Raw genomic sequence first — 26971 nt, 5'->3', positions numbered from 1 at the left:
ATAAGAGCACCCGCCCTGATGTAATCTAGATGTAACTGCAAGCTTTCCCGTCCAGACAGACCGAGACACTGGGAATTAGAATATGAGGGCAGGGTCTCCTGAAAACAATTAATACAGATGCTGCAAGTAACTCTAAATACAGCACACCACAAAGCGCTGTTTGCTTTATAGCCCTGATGAAAGTGGTATAACCTGAATACACCACTGAAACCGGTATGCTTTTCTCGGCCTTGGAAAACAAGAGAAGTTCCAGTCATCTGGTTACAGGTCGCATACCGATCCTCTTATAAATCAAAACAGAGGATGGAGATATATTCTATACTATGAATGGAGTCCAAAAAGCTTCAAGACTCGTGTACAGTGTATGGGGGAATATACAGAGACATCTTGGTCTGTTTGTTAACTGTGATTCCAGAGTAAACACAGCATTTTTGGCAATATTTGTAGCCACATTTTCTTAAAGTCCTGCTTTCCATAGAAAATGAATAAAAAATATTTCACTTGCAAAGCAGATGACACTTATTGCAACCAATGGAGCATGTGTTTTTTAATATGCTTAGATTAATGTTAGAGCAGGTTTTTAAACCTACCCCCTCACCAATTGAATTAATATTTATTTTGGAAAAAATGTTTTAAAAGTTGATAAACATTTGAATATGACGTCGCTTACGAGGCTGCTTAAAAATGGCACGCCTAACCTGACAACCTCTGTGGAACCCAAATGCATTACGTTGGTTAAACATTATGCATTATGTTTTATGTGGTGTGATTTGCTTTGGTATATGATCATTATTCTTCTTGCTTGCTCTTTTAAAGGTTTGTAACAAACCAATAAAAAAAAAACATATGTTTAGATTAACATTAGGCCAAGCTTCTATACCTACCCCCTCGCCCTAGATAAGTGGCCTCTCAGTGCCACCTAGGGATAGAAACTAGGGCCTTTTTCTGTTTTTGGTAGGAGGGCAAGACAGGCAGAATCCATACATCTTGGAAACATGTAAATAATCACAAATGTATTTACCTGATATCTGAATGTGTGACTATGATGAATAGGGGAATACTCAGGTGTCCGGTGTGAGACCATTTATGGTTCAATACGTGTGTGTTTTTTTTTTTGTCAAACATACTATACCTTGTTTGGTAAACGAGATAGTCGTATTTGGCTTACTCAATAAGTCTCTGCCCAAGATATTCACTGGGGTATCTGAACAGTACAACAAAGGAGCCAATATATTTTGAGTACCTACCTTGATGGCTAAATCCTCTGTGTATAGAACCGACAGAATAACCCCAGAGAATCCCTGAGTGTCCAGCATGTTACCTGAAAGGGGACACTTACCTGCCTTGATGCAAGATTTATTTCCCCGTGTATCGACCATAAAAGAAAAAATGTGACCGCCTATTGTTGCACCTACCTGGGGGTTACTCTTCTGTATCAGCAGTAACAGACAGGACTGGACATGTTAGAGCTCTCTGTGGGCTGTCCTAATCTGGGTACGAATTTGTGCGAGACAACTCTTACCACGTGCGTGACAACTCCTGCATTTGAAGCGCAATAGCAGTACCTGGGAAGCCTACGAGGAGGGAGATAATATTTTAATTGCTAAATTAATCTCCAGGGGCTACCCGCTAAAGTGGTCAAACAAATAGCTAAATAAGTTTTCAATAACAACTCAGAGTGTCTATTTGAAAAAAGTCAGATGCTGTGAATGACAACAAAGATACTCCATTAGTGTTTGTTAGCACTTTTAGTAACCTGTCATATAAGGTTAAAAATATCATCACGAAAAATTGGAGGAAGGTAATGAGTACAGCACCACCCATTTTAGCATTAAAAAAAAGTACAAATATTCATAATATTGTCATGAAAAACGATATACAGGCAGAAAAAAGGCACACCCAGACACAAGGCACGCTGTGGGGCTTGCCCAATGTAATAGGACGTCATCCGTGTTGAACATGTGTGATGTGCCCACAGACAGTGGCTGTTGAAAGAACATACCAACTGTAACACAGAAAATGTGGTCTACATGATTACGTGTCATTGCCCCTGTATCTATATTAAAAGGACCAACAGAAGGTGCAAGACTAGAATGATAGAGCACAGGAGTTGCCTTAAAACAAGATTGAAATAGCAACCTTAGTGAAACCTTTTGTGAAAAAGGAACATGCCTTAACGGATTTCGAATGGGTCATTCCGAAGAAAGTGAGAGGCAAGTCTCAGGATGATGTGAATAAAAAACAAGTTAACTTGGAACAGAAACTACTTTTCCTCACTAAGTCATACAACTGGTCTCAATGAGAATATTGAGTGGCATAATGTCAAGTAAGGCCATGTTGTCAATCAGTCGTGTGATGCACTTTCTGTTGGTGATATAACCATTGTGGTTAATATATGACTAATTCTTTATATCCAAGAGCTTAGATAGATTTGAAACTACCAGAATTCAAGTTTCTATTTTGTTGATTGCTGTACCTATATACGACAAACACAGAGAGGTTGTGCATACTGTTGAGCAGAAATGCGTGTTCGGTGTGGTCCTGTAAAAATTGTTATTTATACATGATAAACTCTGTCAAACTTGGAGATATTGACAGCCAGGAAATTGGATTTACTACAATGAATGTATGTGCTGAAGTAATGTCAATGTTTGATTTGTCTTACAAAAAATGCACAGTGTGCGTAATGCCACAAGTCATTAGTGCGACGCACATAGGGGGGATTGAGGACTAGACAAGACACTGAGTGTTATACACTCTGACCAGTATATACTTTGTCCTGTAGAGCCTAAGGTACAAGAGTGTGGCTCCTTTCACATTTATAGATCGTTCACATTATTTGTGAATTGGGTTTTACAGGGTGTTGACATCCTACAGAATAGAACTGACCCTCACTCTTGAGCCTTTTATGTGCTTGGCCGCGGCATTATCCAGGTTGCAATCGGGGTGTTTTTCCAGACGCCCATACATGTTCGCAGACGCATAGCCCTGATTATGTCATTACGTGCTGCGATGATGTCATCACGGTGGCGGCGAGGTTAAAAACACATGGAAATGACGGCCGCACTAACGTATTGTACGGCTGGGAGTTATTGGCAGTGGCTGGGAGTGGAGGTAAGGTTTTTGACCCACTACTATCTATGGATGATCAAATCATAATAGCATTTATTTAGCAGCAGCTTATTGTGCTAGGTTACTAATTTAATAATTACAAACTTTTGATTTGATTTCAGGGCAGGAAAGGCCCTAGCAATTGACTGGCACTCTACTTGGGGCAATCCCCACCCTTTTTGCTTGCTTCAACTTACTTATTTTGAGAGCAACTAACTCAAGTACGTTGAGCTTTGTTACAGTGAACTTTGTGTTGCTCCCTTTTTGGGCTCACCAGTGGGGTAAACCCATCATGGTGACCAAGGAATTGATCCAAAGATAGCACAGGACACGCATCCCTTACTCACCACCAGTAAAGAAGGTAAGGAGAGATACCTTGCCTTTAACAAATAATTCATATAGAGTGCTGATGTTTTAAGACTGTGCAAACTGGCTAAGTGACATGGGCCTCATTAAAAGTGTGACGGTCCGGAAACAGCGGTGCCGGTAAGTGTACCGGCACCGTTGTTTCCGGACCTGCACACTACAACTCTGCAGGCGGGTGCCGTCCTGCCCGCCAGGGTCAGACCTGCCGGGCGGGACGGCCCCTGACTGCAGAGTTTTCACCGGAGCACCGGCACTGTTACCGGTGCCGGTGCTCCTGTGTCTCCATTCCCATGGAGTCCTATAGGATTCCATGGGAATGGGGACTAACAAAATAACCGACACCTGACTTCCCGGCCACCGGACTTGGAATAGCCCGGTGGCACCGGGAAGTCAAGCGCCAGTAATTTTTTACAGGTCCGGCGGCAACCCGCTGTTATCACTGGCACGGTTACCGCCGGACACGTAATGAGGCCCTATGAGTGTAAGAGAGTTGTATTTTCCTTGCCGTTGATACGGTTGAGATGGTACTTGCTGAACAGCTACAGCAACATTTAAGGTAGCATTGTCAGTTGTAAGTGTAAAGAAGCAGCACCAACATTCAGGTACATTATTCATAGTCTTGTTACCCTTGTGGTGTTAAGGAAGAAAGCTAGGTCAAGTGGTAGACCAATGAAGCACATATATATACATATGTTCATCACCCACGCCAGTGATTGCCCAATGCATGAGCACCCCCGCTTGTGTCTCAAAATATTTGTTTAGGATCGCCAGATGCCCGCCTAACCCTTTCTTGTGCTAAAATATGGCCTTTCACGACTAGTGATTGGTGACACACCTGACTAGTGCATCACTTATTGCCAGTTAGGACCTCCAAATGGACTCCTCACTATACGTGCACATCACACCTGTCTTGCCACCACTGCCCTAACTCGATTCAATAATACACAAGATTGAGCTAGCACACACTCAGGCCCCACAAGCCTCTCCTAGGCCGTAGCCTGCCTCTCTAGCACCACCTAGCTCCTATCCTCTAGTACATTGACTGTCTCATACCACGATGCTCAAGTCTAGGTTATACTACCGCATCGCTTTGCTTGCCACAGTCTCAGCTGTCACATACAAGATATCTACCGTACGATATCACACAGTAGGGGCCCCCAACTATTACCCACTCATGCCTAACAAACATGGCATATCCCTTACCATGTCCACAGCACTACCACTGTCTCACACCATATCACCTACTAAATTCCTACCCGGGTTACAGCCAGGTACCACTACACCCAACCCTACTCTTGTGACATCCATAAACTGTCCTTGCCCACTTTCTCCCATCCAATGGATCCAGCTATATGCTGTGCGCCCCACACTCAACCAACCTTGCCCATTAAACACAAGAAATACCAGACTAGGATCCAGACTGAAAATTGCACTGCCTCCACCATCTGGTTACAGAAGAAATTCCAGAACCAAGACTACATCCTCTAATAGAAACAGAACCCAGCCTTATGCTGTGCGCCCCACTCCAAACCAACCATGTCCAGTAAACACTAGAAACAGTAGACTAGCGTCTAGACTCAAAAACTCACAACCACCACTAACTGCTCACAGAAGAATTACCAGAACTAAGACCACATCCTCTAAGAGAAACAAGGATTTGCAAAATAAGAGTAAAATTAACAATAACCCTACCTCTTCTACTAAGCAGTCCCTACTCTCTACTAGCTCTGTCACCATCGCCCCAATAAGTGCACACTTATAAACGCAAGGTCTTTACTTGCACATGCGCTTGATATTGCGGACCTGATAGTAAAGAATGATCTTGACCTTCTTGCAATATCCGAAACGTGGCTCCACGCTACAGCAGGACGTACACTGTCCCTAGCCATCCCAGAAAACTGCTCCATCGTTAGACTAGACAGACAAATTTCCAGAGGAGGCAGAGTAGCATTCATTGCTAAAACCCAGCTTGGCTTAAGGGCCATCCCAAATCAGCCATTCCCTTCAGGTGAACTCTTATCTGTTAATTTAGCTCTTAAGGCCACTCGTACAATCATGTTACACTTTATGTACAGACCCCAGGCCCAATATCCTCCTTCAAGGAGATCACATCACCCAACTCCTCTCTGCCAACACTAAACCTGGCTCGCAGATTATTGTACTAGGATACTTAAATCTGGGCCTTCTTGACCCCAATGACAACAATACTTTAGCCCTTGCTAACACACTCTCAGAACTAGGCTTCTCACACTGCATCACTAATTCAACTCACATCAAAGGGGGTACCCTGGACTGGCTGGCTGACTTGAACTGCAACATCAAGATCACTGCCAACACACCTTGCACCTGGTCAGACCGACCACAACATTATCTCCTTCACTATCCAGGATTGCCCTCGACCTAACTCTAGTAACTTACACGCACCTCCTACTCCCACTAGAAAGAATCGTGACCTCACGGTAGAGAACATATTACGTCTCCTTGAGCCCATCAACTTGGATCTAACCCATATGAGTATGGACCCCTCAGCATTAGTTCAGCGATGCAACCTTACCCAACAACAAGCTATAGATAAATTAGCGCCGCAAAAAATGTGCAAAGCTAATCCTCTTGCTCACCTTACCAAATGGTTTACTCCCAATCTTAAAACTATAGAAACACTGAGGCGAACTGGAAAAATCTCCCCTCAGACCGGAATAAAGAAATATTTTCTAAAGCCTCCCAAAGCTATAAAACTGCTATCCACCAAACCAAAAAAGTCTCATTTAATGACAGAATCTTGAAAGCTAATTGTGGAACGAAAGAATTATTCACAATCCTCAGAGAATTAGAAACCCCTGCACCCCAAACAGAAACCAGCACCAAAGATGTGACTTGGTGCACTAATATTCAAAAAGCCTTACTTTCGACAAAATAGCTCTACTACAAACTAAAATTGAAACAAAAAAAGTAGCCTCCCAGCCGATACACAGTTCCTAAAGCCTCAGGATTCACCACCCAATACTGACAACCCATTAGAGTTTACCCCTGTCACTACTCGAGAAGTAGAAGAAATAATAATGTGCCTCAAATCCTCGAGATGCCAACGGGACATCTGCCCGGCAACCGTTATCAAAGAAGCTGTGAAAGATCTCGCCCCTTTCATCACCACACTACTCAACTGATCATTCAAAACGAGCACGGTCCCAACCAATTTGAAAGATGTCTGGGTCTTACCGCTTTTTTAAAAACCTAGCCTTGATCCTAACATACCCACAAATTACAGGAAAGGCAACTATGGTGCCATTCCTTCTGAAAATCTTAGATAGAGCCGCCTACCTACAAATCCAGGAACACCTCGAAATGAACAATCGCCTTGGCCTGAGGCAATCGGGCTTTAGACCTGGGCATGGCACCGTGTCAGCCTTGATAGACTTAAAAACGCAAATGGACGAACTGAAGGACAAGGGTAACCTGGCCTGCCTTATGCTCTTGGACCTATCAGCCGCATTTGATTTAGTCAATCATAAAGTCCTCTGTAATCACTTGACCTTGTCAGCCAACTTTTCCAAAAAAGCCACCTCCTGGATACAATCTTTCCTAGACAACAGAACCATGAGGGTTTTTGCTCCGACTGCAGTGGCCGAGCCGACCCCTGTCACTTGCGGAGTACCACAAGGCTCTTGCATCTCCCCTACTCTATATAATATCTTTACCAAGCCCCTCTTTGACAATCTAGACAATTTGGGGGTCACCTACACTAACTATGCAGATGACACCCAAATCCTCATTCCCATCACAGGAAACCATGACCTCGATACGAAGTTCATTAACAAAATGTACCTAACGATCCAAGCTTGGATGGCCACCCTTGGCCTATGTCTCAATGACGATAAGACAGAGTTACTACTCATTGGATCTCAGACCAAACTGAATACATTGGATAACCAGTCCAAAGCTTTTAAAATCGATGGCATCAATATCAAAGTCTCAAAGGAAGTGAAGACACTAGGAATTTACTTGGACTCCTCACTTACCTTGACTAAACAAGTCAACGCTACAGCCTCTGCTACGGCGTACACATGCAAATTGATTAACGCTTGCAGACCTTTCTTATCTACGGAAGGCTGCACCACCTTAGCTAGAGCCCTTATACTATCCAAATTAGAATATTGTAATGCACTCTACTTAGGGACTAACAAACGCAATATAAAAAAACTTCAAATTTTACAAAATAAAGCATTGAGGACTGCACTCAATATCCCCAAATCCCACCATATCTCGGCAGCTAGACGCAACGCCCAATGGCTGCCAGTTCAAGATAGAATTACATTCAAAATCTTTGCTATAACACATAAATGTCTCTCGAACTTAGCTCCCAAACTCTCCTGTAAAATCACCAGAAACCAATCTAACCGACCCTTGCAGTCTATACACACCCACTGCCTCAAAGTACCGAATTTCAAGCTACAAAAAGCTGGAGGAAATAGTTCTTCTGATCTAGCTGCCAAATTATGGAACTACATGCCCCCAGCCCTAAGGGCAGAACCCTCCTTCTGGGGCTTTAGAAAAAAAGTGAAAACCTGGTTATTCACTCAATAGTCATAAGTCATAAGTGTGATTTTCTTATATACTATGTGATGTTCATGGCAATGATGTTGAATATTTATCTTCATGCAACTGTAATGCTCACTGTAATACTGAATATCCATCCCTTGAAACTGTAAAGAATTACCACATGTATGCGCCCAGATACCTGAGGGTCAGGAGCGCTCTACAAATGACTAAATAAATAAATGTGTACCCATCCCCATATGGACCCTCTGGAAAACATATGGGAGAGAACAGTGCAATCCATCTCCAGTTACTCTTAAGATACACATATTCTGCCCCTGAGGAATGTCCAGCATGGTTCAGCCACAAATGACAGAAACTTATATAAGTCAGGCGAAGACAATCATAGTGTGAGAACTGTGCGTAAACAACCAACACTATGAACAGTCAGGTCATAGGCACTTGATGTTCTATGTGCCAACCATGTACACAGTGTATCATCATTGTACTAATTGGAGTGTTGTCATATCATCAGATGTTGTATACTGATGAACATATATGGTTTTAACAATTATTTTCCATTGAAATATTTGGTGGCTACACCCCTGATTTGATATGTTGTAAAATAAAATTGACAAATCTTTTTTTATGTAACATCAACTTGATACTTAGATATTGACCTATATTTGTATCAATATTTTTTCTCAAAGCATCATGAGAACAGATTTGATCTGTTTTTGAGACCTTGATTTGGTTTATTGTATGTAAATGCATGGAAACACCAAACCGAATAATAAATCAAGAGGATATATTATCCAACCAAGTAAATGTACAACTGTGCAAGTAGATGAATATAAGAAGCCCTGGCCGGAGAGTATACCTGGCAGTTACTACTGTGTGAAGTACAAGAATCCCTGGCAGGAAAGTCTACCAGGTAATCTCAGGTGTGTGAACATAAGAAGGCCTGACATAAGAGTATAGCATGCTATCAGAAGGGTATAAATGCAAGAAGCCCCGACAGGAGAGTATACTGGGCAATTTGCAAATGCATAGAAACAAGAAGTCCTTAGAAAGGACACTAGGACTGTGTTTTTTTTTTTTTTTGTTAATCAATTTTTATTGGTTTTCAACATACAACCATACATTTTAACATACCGATGGTTACCATACATTTGTCGTACAGTCATGCTTTTTTTCCTTTTCTCCCCCCTCCTCCACCCCAATTAACCCCCCGCCTTGCCTACAACCCACTACTTCAGTCTATTCCTTGCCGCGTTGGGACTAATTCCCCAGTCTCTCTCACTTCCAGAGCTAGATGCTTCCCGGTCTTGCTTAGTCCTGTGGAGACAGTTCGGCCACTAGTTGTCTCCAGGCTTCTAGTACGCCTAGTACCCCTTCCTCTGCTTTCTCATGACTGCGCCTGGCTCCTTGCCACACTGCCGTCTCCACGTTCGCCCATTTTATTATATCACGCCACCATACATTAGCAGACAGTCACGTTTGCGCTTTCCAGCTTATCGATAGCCTGCGTTTTGCCAATATATATGCTAGGTCTTTAGTTTGTTCGTGTGTTTAGCTCTACGGGGCCTTGGGAACGCCCACAGCAGGTATGCCCAGGGTGTGCTCACCTCCAGGATAATCTCCACTTTAGCCATAATTTGAGCCACCTCCTCGCAAAATCTTCTAATCTCTACACAAGACCAGAACATATGTACCATGCCTGCATCCACCTCCCCACATGTCTGAATTGCTGCCCTGTTGAACTTAGTGATTTTCCCCGGGCTTAAGTATGCTCGATGGGTTACATGCAACTGAATCGGCTGCAGCCGTACATTCCTAGATACCTTCTTGTGGTACCCTTGTACTCTGCTCCACAACCCATCGGACATTGGTACTCCCTCTTCCTCCTCCCATTGTAGTCTTGTCTGGGTTATCTCTTTTCCTATTTTAGACATCAGCAGCTCATATATACGGGAGACCTCATGCCCCACTTCTGCCACATCATAACATGTTTCTATCACTGTATCCGTCTGTTGGGCCAATTTGGCCTCGGACCACATTCTCTGGATGATCTGTTGGAGTCTATAGTACGTAATGAGCTGCCATTGATGCAAGTCTGTGTCCCCCGCCAGCTCTTCAAACTCCCTGGGTTTCCCATCCACCCATACATCGGCAACCGTCGCTAACTCCACCGGTTGCTACCACTTCCTGACGTTCAGCCTAATCTGTGTATCCACTCCTTCCAGTGGTATCTGCGGGGAGCACCGGGTAGGGTTGCTTACCACTTGACACGACTTGCGCTAAATATTCCCTCCTAGTTTCAACAACCGGCCCCCTCCTATTTCCTTCTTTCTTGGAAGCCATATTATCTCGTTTAAAAAGTATGGGGAGCATTCAGCCCTAAGTAGCCTGGATTCTGGTGTCTGTGCCAAATGAAGCCCTGTTTCAGTACTTTCACAAAAAATCGTTTGGGTATTACATGTGGGATATTTGCAAAGTAGTGTAAGAGTCTGGGCAGCACCACCACCTTCAGTAATGCTGCACGACCCATCATGGACAATGGTTACTTGGTCCAGAATGCCATGCTTTTCTCTATTTTGGCTAGTGCCTTCTCTGTGTTCTGTGTGTTTTCCGACCCAAGGTCGTGGTATATATCTACACCTAGGTATCAGAAAGTCTCGATTTCCCAGTCTATTGGTAACACTGGCAGTTTGTGTATGGGATTCCCTACATACTGCCATAGGGTGAATATACTTGATTTGTGCAGATTAATAGTTATACCCGATAGCGCCACATATCGCTCCAACACCTCCAGAATGTACTGTAGGGTTTCCTCTGGGTATTTCAGATATGATAGCATATCATCTGCATATAGTGATATCAGATGTTGTCCACCCTTTGTACTAATTCCTACTTCCCCATATGTCTCCCTCAAGTACACCGCTAAGGGTTCTAATGCTAAGATAAAGAGCATTGGAGAGCATTGGCAACCTTGTCTGATGCCTTTCTTCAGTTGCCAGCGTTCAGATATAGTGGAACCCGTCTTGACCCTCACTATCGGCTCACTGTACAACAACCGCATCCAGTTCAGATATGTGGGGCCAATCCCGTATCCTTCTAGGGTCGCTAGTAGCCATGGCCATTTGACAGAATCTAATGCTTTCAGGTCTGTGTTGGCCGGATGAGAAGGAGCAACATCCTGGCAACAAAATTCTGAAGTGAATAGAATCATGGAAATTTGTGTGTGACAGTGCCACCGTGGGCCCAACAAGACACAAGGCACTGTTGTATAAATAACTGTTTATGGTAAAGAGGAATACAGGGGAAGGGAGTCACCTCTGGAACAAGAACTCTATATCCTTCAACTTTTAAGTTAGAGCTACTTATTCTTTTTTTACGAACACTTTTTCAAAAGGCATCAAAGGTTAAATACATTTCCCTTTTCACCTTTTTGTTTAGTTTATAGTGAGAGTCATAATAGAACTCTTGGACAGTTTTGATTTTGACATCCTGACACAGACAGATGCTTAGTTTTGGTTTAGGTAGGGACATTCCTCTTAGAGCACGGTCAGAGAGACATTTTCACAACCCTTTTATTTTAAATAAAAGTCTTTAACCAAAAACATGGTTCACTTGTGTCTGAGTTTCATTCCTGACTCTTCACACCGCTTTCTACACCTGCTCTGCTTCTTTTTCTTTCTCCTGCCCTCTTTTACAATGGTGCACTATATGTGCTTGGATTTCTGGCCGATTTCTGCTGTGAAAGTTTGTAAAAATTAAATTGGTCCGCAATTGCGCTTTGATGCCCCCGGGTGTGGGCGCTTTACAAACATAACAAATAAATAACCTCTTTGCTTCTATTCCTACATGTTTATCCAAATCTTCCTGTAGCTACTTGGGGAGTACTCTTTCCAACATATGATATAAAATGGACATGTTTTTATCCCATGCTTCCCCTTTCTCTGCTCTTCACATCTCCTGAATCTGTTGTGTATATATACAACGGGATCATCATCACTCTTCAAGTTTCCAGCCATGATTTAATTAATATCGGGTGTGTCAGGATGCATAGCTCTTAAATCTGCCCACACATTTGCTCTGCAATTGTTAAAGGGTGAACCATCATGGTTATTTGTGTCTAGCTATACCCCTAGATAACCGCTTTCCTCCAAATTTCATCTGCTTGTTCTCCTGTGAGGCCCGCAACCAGATTTTTTCATATCTCCCATGGCCAACATAACGCTGCGGTTTGCTGTTCTAATGCATAAATCCACTTCCCTGCCCCTGCATTGAGCGAGGATAGTGACTTCAAAAGATTATTCTGGTCCATATGCGGCCAAGGGACATATTGTCCTCTACCCAACCCTTTCTGTAGCAATAGAAACTGTCTTCCCTGTACCTTTTTATAGGTGTTTCCCTGTTACCCCTTTAAATTTCATTACTACTATACAAGTACCACGGCGTGTCCTAAAACCCCATGGTGTAATTTCCCTAACTGCTCCTCTCCCTGTTCTCCCTCTGATTCCCATTCCTCTTCATCTTACTGCCATACAGTCCTTACCTCCTCTGAACATCCCAAATCATGGACCGCTCTACCACAGTGATCTGTTTCTGGGAGTAATGTCTCCAGTTTCTCTTCTAAGGACATGTCTCCCTGAGAGAAGTCCATCTTAAGGTCTGTTATAACAGCACTGTCAACTTTGAAAAGCAACTATCCCGGCCTCCAGTGATCCAAATCTATTCCTGTTGCCCACCTGTCTCCTTCTTCCTGCTTCTCTATTCCTTGCTATCTTGCTTGTACTCTCTGCCTACTGCAGTGCTTCCTCCAAATATCTGCGCTCTTGGTTCTCCACCACTCCTCTTAATCGTTCTATTCCCGACACCAGAGGCGTTGCTTGCCTCCTCCTTAAATTTACTGGAGTGGAGGATTGCGACAACAGTGACAAATACTAGGGAATAGCAGCAGATACGGGAAAGTACCCATATGGTGATGGGGCTATCAGGGTCTCTACACCCCCCTTCTTTTGCTCCCCTTCTCCTATCTTACCTTTCTGGACCTTTCCTGTCTCCTCAAACATCCTCCACAATTCTAAAATTCTCTGCCTCTTCTCTAATTTCTTGCATTTATACCTTGTTGATAAAAAGGTATACATATTCTCCAACTTCCCTGCTTCATGTGTACCTTTCTCGGGCCATGATCTAAACATTCTGCCCTCAGTTTGTTTTACCCATTCTCTGTGATATTTTAAAATGTTTTCCTTATAATTTTGAAGCGATTGACACAGATGATTAAGCGACGTCTCCATACCCCTTTTAAAATCCGTTATCTAATAAAAAATAAATGAAAATGCAAATCTAAACGCAAGCCGAACCTGCGTCACGCCAATAAAATGCAAGAAATTCCCAAACAAAAGCCAATTTCCTCCAAATTCTTTTAAAAAGCCTCAAAAATCTTTCGGCTCTTCCTCACTCACACTACAATGAACTTGTTAAGATCACGTCTTACCTTTGTATTGGAGGATGTAGTCATTTGAATTATAGTGCCTCCTGCCCCCCCTGGGCAGCCACTGCGACCCAGAGACTGAAAACTAGTTTCCAGCCCTTCCCAGGGGGCACAGGGCTAGGATGCGGGAAACCCCTTTCAGGGGAAAATAATCTGCTTGCAGAGATGTCCTTAAGCTTGAAGATGCGAAGCCGATGTGAGGAGCAGCTACAGTGGCAAGGAAGCAGGATGATTGGAGAAGTAAAGTCTGAGGTATCCTCAGGTAAATCAAAGGATTTGGTAGCAAGGAGCAAGGGGGACAGAAAGCGGGAATGAGGAGGAACAGGGGCCAGAATAGAATTAGAAGTAACAGCGTGAGTACAATACGGAAGCTATTGCAATGCATATCTTACCGGGAGAGCCGTGGAGAAATGGTGTTGCAGTCTGTTCCGGGTTGTTGGAAAGGATGACACTACGCTACGTGGCACAATGACGCAACGTGACCCTCCATGATGGAGTGGGAATCGACGCCAGCGTCGCCATAGCGACCAGGTCGCTAACCGGGTGCTGCTGCAGTGCGTCATGACAAAACCTCACCACAAACGTACATTAATCACTCTTACACAACATATTGATATTGCTATTTTATTTGTATCGCACTCGTACACAAGTAGTGTTTCACAAGGCAAGGGGGGGAACAAGGGAGAAACAAAAACTACGATCTTACTAGGCCCAGTGACATTGAGAATCGGCAAGTGCATGGGAGAGGAAGAAGGGGAAAGTGCATGGGAGGGGGGAGGAGGAAAGTGCTAAGCAAAGTGCTGAGCAAGGAGGAAAAATGTATAAATAAGACAAAATAAATATACAGAGCAACAAATATAATACAATATATTATCAATAATAAAAACACAATATCATGGTTCCTCATTAATACATCTCCTCTCGAGCACTGGAGAAGGGTGGTATTTTCCTACACATCACTTCCTCTTTTCTCTCTTAATACAAGAACTTCAACTACGCTGCTGTCTTTTCATGTCTACAGGAAGTTCTCCTCTCAATACTTTGACTAACCCATAATCCAACTCACTAATTTTCATCCAATTTAAGTTAACTTTCTGTCTCCAAAACCCGCCAATACCACACCCTCTGTGACTCCAACAAATAAAATGTAATTTTCTGCCAGAAGTGTGCTCATGTAAAAAAAAACACGTTCCCCAAGGCCGTCTGCAGCAATGTCCTTCCCAAAAAATGAGAACTGGCACGACAGAACTACAGCACTTCCACCTGATTGAACAAAACAGGTCTTCCAATTAAATTTAGCACCTGCAGGCTGTCTCGTTATTATGCATAGAAGGTTTGATCACTCCGAAGATAAACAGCCGCAGTCATTGTGTGTGGCAGGACAATCCAGCCGCGAAACATACCTGAGTATCACGTTGGCAGTTGCCAAATGTTGAGACGTGCCTGAATGTTCCAATGCAAAAGGAAAGCTTCCCAGAGGAGATGAATGCACTTCTGTCTGAAAACAGGGTTATTGCATGCTTATGGTCGGGAGTGGCTAGTCCGTTCCTTGGTGCTGAAAAATGAACCCAGTTCCCAGAGCAATTAGCAGCTTATATACAGTTTAAACAATTTACACAATTACAAATATTCTGTTACAAAACTATATTTGGCCCCTCATTGGCTAATACTTAATCCATCAATTGTAAAATTCCTAATGGATACTTTCATAAGGTACACCCCTTTCGACATGCAATCTTCTTCAATCGTCAGACATGACATATTTCCACACATATTGTTCATAAATAGCCAAATTTATTGTTATTCATACCATGTGACCGAAACCCATTAACTCAGATGGTGATTACACGGGGCTATTATTCCTTTGGAACAATAAAATTCAAACCCGCTAGCATCTTTGTATTTTTTTTTCGTCGTTTCCTCACGTAGCCTTACTTACGACTGCCATCTCAGACCATATAATCTTTAAGCCACAGCCTGCTTATCTCCTTTGGAGCCCATCAAAAAAAACCTGGCCCAGCATATGGTTTATTAACCAACCCTTCCTTCACCATGCTATGCAAGAACCTACGTGCACCCAAGGACATTTCCTCTTGTATCTACATTTCAATCCAACCATTAAGACTCTGCAAAAATGACTTTGTATCCTGCTCCTCTCTGCAATATAATTACAGCCGGCCATATGCAGCTCGCTTCCATCCCCCCTACCTTGACTTTCTAGGCCAGCCAAAAATCTCCTTCCCTGCAAACCAACAAATTCTGCAACTTACATGGACTTTTAAACTGAGTGAAAAACCCCTGCAGGTTCTACAATGTCTTCATATACTGTAATGTTTTTACATTTTAACCATTTGTCAAACCCTCACATGTACAATGTTCAGAATTACTCTGTTTCCCCATGTTAACTTCTTTTTGCCGGGATCCTTTTTCCAATGTGCACGGAACTTCCCGCTTCGTGCCTCTAAACGCTACAAATGGTACATCGCGCAATACATTGTGCATTCTACTAATAATGTTATTACCTACTGTAACTGTAATCTGTTAATACAAAGTAACATTCTGAACCCGAAGGCCCTTTAAGGCGAGGTAACAGTATCTGAGATGGATGGGGATGCAGATCTTACTCATACATCAATAATCGGGTCGACTAAGGAAGTTGGTAATCTCACACTGTTTTATTAATAATTATCTCAAATTGGGAGTACAACAGGCATCAAAGGACACCACACAAGCAATCTTAATACATTTAATAAAAAAGCATTCTTTTATAGCAAAACCTTGTCATTACTGACGTCATCCTACATGGCAAAATAAGAAAACCTACTATTGACTTAAGGATATGGATGACAGAAGTTATGTAAATATTGAATTTCCTGTGGATTGGGCATTTTAGCTCAGGTCATGGATGATGGTATACTCTTGTATAGGGCTTAGCAAATGGAGCTTGCGTGAACTGCGGAAGGTGTTCTTCTGGTTAATTCTTGCATCGTTTTATCTACAAGGCGATGCTGTAGGTACAGATTAAGCATGTGAAATATTGGTATCCTCTGTTAGGAGACAGGACGACAGCCATGGGTATATGTTGGTTGGGTTTGTGAAAATGTCAGTATAATCGGACAATGTCGTTGTGAGCTTTGTTAGTGATTTCTATCATTCACTTATTGTAGAGATGACATCACCAGTAGGGCCTGTGAATTGGACTAGGAGATTGGTGGGTGTGCCTGAGGAGGCAGAGAGTTGCACAAGGGTGGTGCATGGAGCATGCCTGAGAAGTTAATTGAGAAACAGAGGCTTCTGATGTTAATAAAAAAATAAGATAATAAAAAAATATATTTTTAAGTGTGAATAACTTGAGGTCAATTAAGTATTAAAAGCAATGTATTGTGGTAAAGGTTGTAAGGAAGGCATGGTATCACTAGTAAGACAGACACAAGAGACCACAGTTCTAAGGTGTTTATTGAACTTAAACAAGGGTGTGATAAATGCCTATCTAATCCTAAATCTACAGATGGGAGCAAGCTACGACCATCAAATAATAATAATGCAGTCCTAGTGGAGCCTCACCAAGATAAAAGAGCCTATACTAAAACAAAACTATTGCAAATCCTTACCTCTAAATACAAATAGTGTGGGGTAGTGTTCATCAAAAAGAAAGAAGTGTTCACAAAAAATTATTTGTCAGAATGTTCAGGCCCTTGCCCTCCCTGCCCCACGTTTTCAGCATGGGAAAAGGCAGTTCACTCGAGCAAAGCACACACTCTGGCTTCTTCGGCACAAGGATACAGTTCCATTACCAGCATCAGGACCTTCCGTCCAAGTATCTTTACTTATCAAAGTCTCCTGATTCAGTGGGCCTGATGTATCAAAAACAAAACACAAAGTTCTTTTCCTCTTAGAAGTACTCAATTCAGGTGATTCACCCTGGATCCCCTCAGCCGGACTTGGATCCCTTTTTATATCACAGTCGTTACATTGGATCCCCCTCTTGCGGGCTCAGATCCCCTTCTCCAATGTCCAAGGAATATTCTTTGTCGGGTGACTCACGGTTTCCCGGATCCCCCTCAACCTGGTTCAGATCCTTCCTCTTACACAATTCGTTTCCCTCAGCCGGGCTTGAACCAATTGCAGTTCGTGTTAGCTATCGAAGACTTCGAATGTGCACATGGTTTGGCTTGACCCGTTGTAGGACCACTTCGATTTCACAATTACATTTGCCACCTCTCAGTTGGATACCAAACAGAGACCTTCGAATGAGCACCCACGTGGTGATGGACCACTCTGTTTATGTTATCTATCTTGGCATCAAAAGTTCAGTCACTTCTTGGATGTTCAATTATATTTGCGTCACTCATCACATACGCTTCACACACTGTTCTCTTCATATTTCTTCAAATAATGTTGCTGCTTGCAACCATGGTTCTACCACAGACTGGTCTGCTGTCAATCTCCCAGACTCACCGGCTTTGCTGACTTTACTGGCGCTGCTTTGTTGTAGGAGCCAAGGACAGTACGACAGCGGCAAACACTACTCCCAGCCTTGGTTATCGATGCGGGAGAGCCCCGGGTACCTCTGGCACACCATGGACGTTTCTTCAGCTTTAATTCCAGGCCTTATATTTCGTATTCTCGTAGGCTTGTGAAAGTGTTTTTTCTCTGAAAAGGTCAAGGGCACTTCTCTCCTTGCAACCCTCTCTGGTCTTGCCGTCTTTCTCCTCGTATTAAACTGCCATCTTGGAAGTGCTGCTTCCTCGTGTTTTGCCTTGCTCATGTGCTTTTGTGCTCCTCCTTTTATCTGTGTGGGGAATTGTGATCGAAGTCAGGTGTGGGGAATTATCAGTAATTGCCTGACTACTGTGGTGGGACATGTCTGGTATACTGCTCAGGTCTTAGTCTGTTTTCTTGCAAATTGAGCTGCCCATGAGAAAGTGTTTGTGTCAGGAAAGGCGGGGGGTTGAGTTCCTAAGAATCCTACCTGGTAGGATGGGGAAAAGGTGTTACAGGGAAGGGAGTACTGTGTCTCACCATCCAGTGTCCCACTCCCTGAAGACCCCTCAACCAGGTGATCCTCCCACACTGGTCCACCCCAGAAACTGTATCTAAAAAGAAAATGGCTGTTTCCTGGCTACTTGAATGACAGATCCCCGGGGTCTAGCGGGTGAGACACTTTCTGGTTTCTCACAAGGTGCAGGGGACATGCTCTACAGCATCTCTGCAAGGCCCTTCCGCGATATAAGGACATGATTTGTTAATATAGCCTGGAATGGTCACAAAGCACAGAGGGTAAATTGTCAAAGCCATGGCCAAAGGCGGGAGCTTCTCCAAATATGTGTAACCCACCACCTCCTCCTCCTCCTCCTCCTTCTGTTCCTCCTCCTCCTCGGGAAATGTTGAGCAATCTTATGGCAATATTCGAGCTCTGGAAGATGTTCCAGGACAACAGAGGGGATGTGGCGCGGGATCAATGGATGCTGTGCCAACAGGAGACCCCGGCTGAAAAGCCCTTGGCCCCCACTTCCCCACCTCCTCATGAACATGGGAACAAAGGGGCTGCAGCAGGAGCCCAAGATTATACCCTATACGAGAATTAGGTGCAGCGGAGGGGTAAACAAATCTAATATTTGCACAGCCACAATACACCAAGGAGGAGGGGCAGAAAGGGGGAGCAGCGAGCATGGGATGTGGAAAAGGGCTGCGCAGCGAAACGCAGACAAGTACAAAGGGATGTGACCTGGGAACAGAGGAAAGAAGGGGGGGACTGGAGAATATTGTATTGAACGAGTGGTTGGGATAACAAATATTGCTGAAATTAGACGGGTAGACATCGGGAGAAACAGTAGGGGCCAGTAAGGAACTAGCTGGTTGCAAAGAGAATAGTGAAGCCCGATAGTGGACAGAGATAATGGAAGAGGTGGAGAGACAAAAAAAACAGGAAAAGGGGAATACGAGAGAGAGCGAAAAGCAAAGGACAGAAGAGAAAGAGGGGGAGCAGCTAGAGATGAGGAAAAAGGGAGAGCTTGAGGAGATAGTGAGGAAAAGGGCAGAAGAGGAGAAGGAAAAGCAGGTTTTCATAAAGAGAGAGGAGGATGTTAGAAATATAGCGGCTCGTAAGAGAGTGCAAATGCAAGGAGGAGGATGAACAAGTTGTGAGGGACATAAGACTAAGGTTGGGATTAGCACGTTTTTACGACAACGAAGGTAGAGATGAGTAAGGAGGGCGAGATCGCGGTAGAAAAAGCAATAAGGCTGAAAGACCACGTCTGTCCAGGGCTACATCGCAAGGGCATTCACTGCCACCAAAGACACTGGGAGATTGGATGGGAGATTGTGTTAGCAGGGAGATTGGATGGGGAGATCGCGTTAGCAGGGAGATTGGATGGGGAGATCGGGTTGACACTGTTTCCCTTACTGGAAAAGGGAGGAGGGCGAACTCAATACATACCATGGAACATATCGACAAGGAAAACTTGAGTCGTACGCTACCCTCGTTGACCGCAGGGATATGGATATTTAAAATGGAGAGAATGGCAGTAGGCCAGAAGTTAGTGGTAGGGGACATAAAAGGTTTACTAGTGCGACCCTCTGAGAGGCTGCCGTTGACGTATGGAAAAGGGCCCAGGAGTAACCACCCAGAACACAGCGCACAATGGTTCACAGTTTGAGAACTGCTGAGTGGCTATATGGCAAGCTCTACGGGCACAGTACCCAGATACATCAGATATTCGTGCGATCATGGCACGTAAAATGGGGGAAGACGAAGATCCCCTGCAATATATTCAGAATATTCAAGAGTTATGGAGACTTGAAACACGAGAACCGTGGCATAAAACAGTGGTATTATTTTATCCTATAATATGTCAAGGATTACCATAAGAGGTGCAAAGGCAACTAAAGAAGTTGGTGGGGATGGAGGCAAAACCGTTGTCAGAAATTCAACTCACAATAGTACATTACTGCAGGTTAATGCAGGAAAGTATGAGGGAAAAGCATGAGTAAAGGAAACCTGGAAGAGGCGAAGTTAGTGCAGAATAAACTGTCTAAATATGCCATGGAAGCAGCAGTATTAACCAGCATGGGAGGACAAGGTGCACCGCACACACAGTACGCACCACCTCCCACGGGTCAAGGGTTCATGGGGTGGGGGTATGTGCAGCATGGGTTCTGAGGAAGAGGGGGCCCCACTAGGGGACACGGGTATGAGCATCAAATGCAACAAAGCCAAGCGGGATTTTCGGGAGTCTATCGTGGATACGGGCAACAAATGTAGCAGGGCCCAGAAGGGTTCGCTGCGGGGTATCCGAAACATGTAAGAGAATCACCCCAGTGCTGGGTGTGTGGACATATAGGACATATATCTAGGGTATGTAAAAGCCGGGGGGTGCCATAGAATGGGGGCATGCAATACCAGCCAACATATCCAGGGGAACAGAATGAGTTTTATGCCCAGGATCAGACATAACAAGGACAGGCACCAAACGCATACCCGCAGACGAACCAACCCATGACACAGACACCACAAATGCAGGTGCCAGCCCAGTATTACCCGATGACATCCCAGGCACAAGAATAACACGCAGCCATCATACACGGCACAGCAAAATGGCAGGACGATGACACACACAGACTAAATGGTAATGACTCGGATTAGAAAGTTAGGAGGGGGGCTACCGTGGTGGGGGGAGCAACCCATTTGCAGGAAACCGAATGTCATTATACTCTCACTAGGACAGCCCACGGACAGACCTGATGTGTTCCATCCTATCTATAACGCCCAACCCGGTGGAGGAACCACGCATAGGGGTGACGATAGGTGACAAAACGTTCTCCTTTCTTATAGACACAGGGGTGACTAGATCCTTCATCTGAGAGGGGAAGCATAGAATGTCGGGCGACTCCATGAATGCTCTGGGATTTTCTTGGGCAACGGAATTGGTTCCTTTTATAGACGATATTGGACTTTCTATAGGAGAGCATGACCTAGCTCTCCCCTTACTGTATTCCCGACAGGCACCAGTAAACATAATGGGGAGGGACATCATGAGCAAACTTAACATGACCATCTCGTTCACTGACAAGGCCATAGTGTGTTCCACACCTGGGATACACCTTCTAAATGTTAGGGAAATTATTCAAGCTTATTGTGGACGCACGGTACAGACAGGGGTGCCAGCAGATGAGGAACCCTTTCGATTTGGGACTGAATTAATGATAGCATGGCTGCCAGGGATTCAGGGAAAAATGTGGCGTCTTCCAAATGAGTACATGTTCAAACAAGAACTACCACTTAACGAGAAGGAAGGGACGATGGTACCACTAGAATTAGAAGCAGTAATAGTTGGGGACGATTGGGTAAAGGTACATGGGATAGATGATACAGGGCGAGTGTGGCAATCGGTGATCACCATGTGCGAAGGGTACAGATTGACTACAGTTACAGATGAAGAACTGTTCAAAGACAACCGATCAGACCACGAGGTAGTGTTTGACATTAGCATTAAATACTGGGTGAAAATACACCACAGAAGAGGTACCACAGAGAATGGCGATGATGCTACAAGCACTGCCAAAAATTCTTGAGGAAGACTTGGCAGAGGTCCCCAGTGTCTTATGGACCACAAATCCCTATGACGTGGGGCTTCTTAAAGGGATTCGAACAGTGAAAATAAAACTGAAGCCAGGAGCAATTTTACCACGAGCTAGGCAGTATCCCCTGTCGAAGAAAATAGCATTAGTGAAGCAAGGCACCCTAATACCATCAGAATCACTATGCAAAACGGCAGTGTAACCTGTCAAAAAGGCAACCGGGGAAGTCATGGCATTTTAAACAGGACTTGCGCCTTCTGAACCTTATTGTCGAAGCAGAGTTTCCTTTAGTCCTGAATCCAGCCACAATTCTATGTAGAATTCCCGCAGAATCTACCTACTTCACGGTCATAGAATTGAAAAATGCTTTCTTCTCTTTACCACTACACCCAGACTCACAAGACTTAACTTCCTTTCTATATAGAAATAAGAAGTGGAAACACACTAGACTTCCTTAAGGGTACTTTAGATCACCTTCAATATTCAACAGGGTCCTTCAAATGGACTTTGGAAATGTACAATTAGAGAGCGTCGTTATACAGTAAATAGACGACATATTGATTTGCAGCAAAAATGAGGCACAATGTAGAGACTATAAAGAGGTTTTGTGTATTGGATAACTAATATCACAAGATGGGCGAAATGTAACACCTGAAAGAGCAGAAATGCGCAAGAAGGTACAGTCCACAACCATTAGACAAATGCAGCAGTTTGTAGGACTGTGTAATTACTGCAGAGCGTGGGTATTTGACTACAGCATGTACACTAGGCCCTTGTTAGTTGCACTGAAGGAAGCACAAAGAGTGGAGGGTACATTACAATGGACAAAGGAAATTACTGAGGCATTTGACGAGCTGAAGGAAGCAATATGCACAGCTCCTGTCTTAGGCATCCCAGACTATCAAAGTGAATTCTTCTTATTCTCACACTCCAATGGAGTGGTTATGACTGCAGTACTGACACAAAATACAAGCATGGGGCACAAACATCTGGCATATTACAGTGGGAAGTCAGATCCAGTGATGAGAGGACACTACGCATGCAAAAGGACAATGGCTGCAGCCGCAATCGTGATAGACAAGTACGCAAGTATTACTGTCATGACCCTTGCCCCTGGCCCTCACTGGCAAGTCAGCCTTCCAGTTAGGGCCAGGTCAAAGGCCTTAAAACCTCATCCAAGACTCTCTTGGAGTCAGCCCTGGCGCCTTTGGCACCAGGCTGATAGCCATCATGAAGACCAACATTAGAATGGGACTATTTAACTTGGGGGGGGGGGGGGGGGGTTCAGCCAACATGCAGGCACACACATAGCTCAGTTACAAGGAACTGAGCTATGCGTTCTAGTCTTTTGGGTGTGGCAGGTCTGGGACTACTTTCCTGGACTACTTTGAGTGTGGCAGGCCTGGGACTGTTTTACCTGGACTACTTTACCTGAGACTATTTAAACCGCATCCAAACAGCAGAACATGCTTTGCGTTATTCTGCTGTGGGCAGCGTAACGCTCACCGTGTCCAGTTCTTTGATGCCAGCTTACCTGAAATCAAGGACCTGCAGAGAGAGAAAGAACACTACGAAATTTACCTGGAAAAGTATCCTGTCTTCTATCCATTGTCGACTTCAGTTCCACTCACCTGAAGGTACGAACTCCATCATCCGGCACTGCATGCATCCTGGAATACCATAACGTGAAAAGAGGAGAAAGAAAGACAGCATTAGTAAGCGTTTACTCACGTTTCCTCTCGAATGAAGAAAGCCACACAATTCTTACCTAGGTAGTCACTCCTGGTCAGTATCATTGTAGAACGTTACGGTGCTCGGCGAGGAACATCGCAACCTGAAAGGAGAGAAAAGACACAGGTTAGCAATATAAAAGGCGAAACAGCATCGCGCATTACTCACCGGACAGCATTGCGCACACCGGGCTTTCGCCTACCGGCCCATGCTCATCTTCATACTGCATGACAACACCAAAATACCTTTCCATACCTAAAAGGAAAGAAGCAAGACATTATTATTCCAACTAAGAGGAACATGAGAACTGCATATAAAGACTGTAAAGCAGCAAACCTACGGAGTCGCAGCAGGCCTGGATTCCCACAGGGGGGCTTGCACCAGTGAAGTAACTTGGTCGCTGCTCGCACCCCACATCTACGCGCCCCTGTCATGAGGAGCAGGACGTAGAATCCACATTTTACAATATTAAGGTGAGGAGAGGGCCCAAGGGGGAGGAAGGAGTTGAGGCCAAGGGAGGTGGGAAAACATAAAGACAATCTGGTATTGAATCCAGCTCTCCTATATTGCAGACCCATCTTTAACCAGAGGCCTTACCAAGGAACCAGGAGAGGGTTCGAGAGTGCAAATCATCCAACCAGGGCTGGGTGGCGTCCCCGTGCATACCAGGTGAGCGTAACAATTACCATGGGATGCAGCACCACTCTTTATGTGGAGCACACTCTTGTTCAAATGCACATTGACAACACAGAGAGCTTCAGGGTATGAGGTGTCGCTGTCAAACCCAGCTCTCAAGACAGTGTGGTGCTGACTTTTCAACCCGGCGCCTTTCACCGCCGAGCCCATAAAGGAAGGAGACTATGTGCACGACTGCATGGTCAACCTAGAAAACAACAGCGACATCCCAAAAGTACCGGAGAATGCACTTGAGGGTGAGACGTACTCTATATTGACGGGTCATCAACAGTTAACCAGACAACAGGCGAAAGACATACTGGGACAGCAGTAGTGAGATTAAAAGAGGATGGGACGAGCAAGGTGGTGACAGGCGCATGTTTACCGTCACATTTTTCAGCACAGGTTGCGGATCTAGTAGCTTTATTATTGGCTTTTGAACACAGCAACAACAAGGACGTGACGGTGTATTCAGATTCAGCCTGCGTGACATCCACAGTGCATTCTGGGCTGTCACGTTGGCTGAGGAGGGGCTTCAGACGTGCTGATGGGTCACAGGTGCAGCATGCACTCCTTTTGGGCAGACTGATAGAGGCACTCCAGTTCCCACAGCGTATGGCAGTGACGATGTGCCAGGCACACACAAGGGGAGAGCACCCCATCTCTAGGGGCAACGAGGTAGCAGACACGTAAGCAAACGCATTGCCCATTTTTGGGAACATTTTAGAAATTGATGCTTCGTCCCCAGCGCACAACTATGTGCGTACGATGATATTAAAAGGAAGATATAACACATTACCAGTGACATAGATTATGGAATTGCAGGGAGCTGCACCCAGGGAAGAAAAGGAATTATGTATAAAGCGGGGATGTACAGTGTCTCTGACAGAGCTGCTATGGTGGCAAAACAACACAGGAAATGTGGTAATGCCATTGCCATTATCGCACACCGCACTGACAGTTACACCATCCGACCCATGTGGGGACGGAGGTGCTTGCTGCTCATATTAGAGGAGATTGGTTCTGTCCTACTCGGGCAGAACACGTGGCAGAATTCATGACTAATTGTCTAGTTTGCAAAATATTTACAGCAGGCCATACACTAAGGATAGTGAGAGGAGCCATACGTCGCCCAATGATATCCGGTTAATTTTTCGAAAACTAAATTTCTAATGTTTTTATTTTATATGTTTTTTTTTTGTTTCGTTAGTAAAAAAAAGTCAATAAAAACAAAACGGGGGGTTTGGGGGTGGAACCCCCATTTCAAAAACAAAATGAAAAAACCATGTTGAGAAAATGGCATTCGAAAAAGTCACTATAAACCTCGCCCAATGGGTCCATTCCAACGAACCTGCATGTTGACTACATTGACATGCTCCAGGTATGCTAGCGTTACCGCTACATGATAGTGGTCGTATGCCCGTTTCCCTGATGGATCGAAGCCGGTCCCTGATCCCATATTGACGCCCTTAGATTGGTGAAATTGGTTCGAGAAATCCTCCCACGATGGGGCGTGTGCGAGATCCTGCAGTCTGACAATGGTCCTCACTGCGCCAATGAGATGTTTCACCACATCACAACCGTGTTGGGAATACAACACAAATTCTCTTGTGCCTATCACCTGCAAGCAACCTGGGTGTGCGAGCACCTCAATGGGCTGCTCAAAGAAGACCTCGTCCAGATTAAAAGGACTCTGGACAAAAGCTGGCTGCACTGTCTTCCATTAGCATTATTCGCATTGCACAACAAACCAGGGTCCGACCACCATTTAACCCCACATGAGGCGGTGACAGGATGGCACATGAGACTTCCTGCCTCCTCCCACTAGGGCTTTGAAAGATGCAGAAAAAAAGCCTGATGTAATAGGTGAGGAAATGTACGAGTACACTACTTCCTTGATTTCTAGTGCCTCTTTTATTTCTCTTTTACTGCACGGACAACGGGAGAGACCTGAAGCAAGAGAAGAGAACAACCCAGAAGCAAACAAGGAACTTTTGAAGCAACCACAACTGTATACTGGAGGGCCAGGTGCTGTTTAGAGATTTTACCAGGCAGTAATATAAACAGCGTTTTACAGGACCATATACAGTGGAGCAGATCATTGATCGTGCAGTAACATTGTGAGAAAAGGAGGTCTGGAACTACCTCGGTGACACCAAGCCCTGCAAAGCGGTGGCCGCTCCTAGCACCAATAACGAAAGGGCCAAGGAGCCACAAGCAGAAGAACAAAACTATTGCTGCGAAGAATCACAGCCTAGCCGAGGCCAACCTATGATTACTCGCTCCAGAGCAAGAGAGATAGGGAAATGACTTCCTACACATCCAGAGCGAGGACATACTTGTCTGTTATTTTTCTTTCCGCACACTGACAGCATTCATCATGAAAGTGCAACTGTTTTATTACTTTTTCCCATGCTTCCCCTTGATCCTCATTCCGAGACCTACCAAAGCCAATTTGTCCAATTTGTCAGG

General features: G+C 44.4%; 1 protein-coding gene across 3 annotated transcripts in view; it reads left to right on the top strand.

The window, feature by feature from the left end:
* Positions 1-26971, top strand: part of UBE3B (ubiquitin protein ligase E3B) — a 2019282-nt gene that overhangs the window by 410138 nt on the left and 1582173 nt on the right. The window lies entirely within an intron of this gene.

Source organism: Ambystoma mexicanum, chromosome 10 (genome assembly GCF_040938575.1).
Source record: "Ambystoma mexicanum isolate Mex_15411 chromosome 10, UKY_AmexF1_1, whole genome shotgun sequence".
Lineage (NCBI taxonomy): Eukaryota > Metazoa > Chordata > Amphibia > Caudata > Ambystomatidae > Ambystoma > Ambystoma mexicanum.
This window is presented reverse-complemented; position numbering and strand designations above follow the sequence as displayed.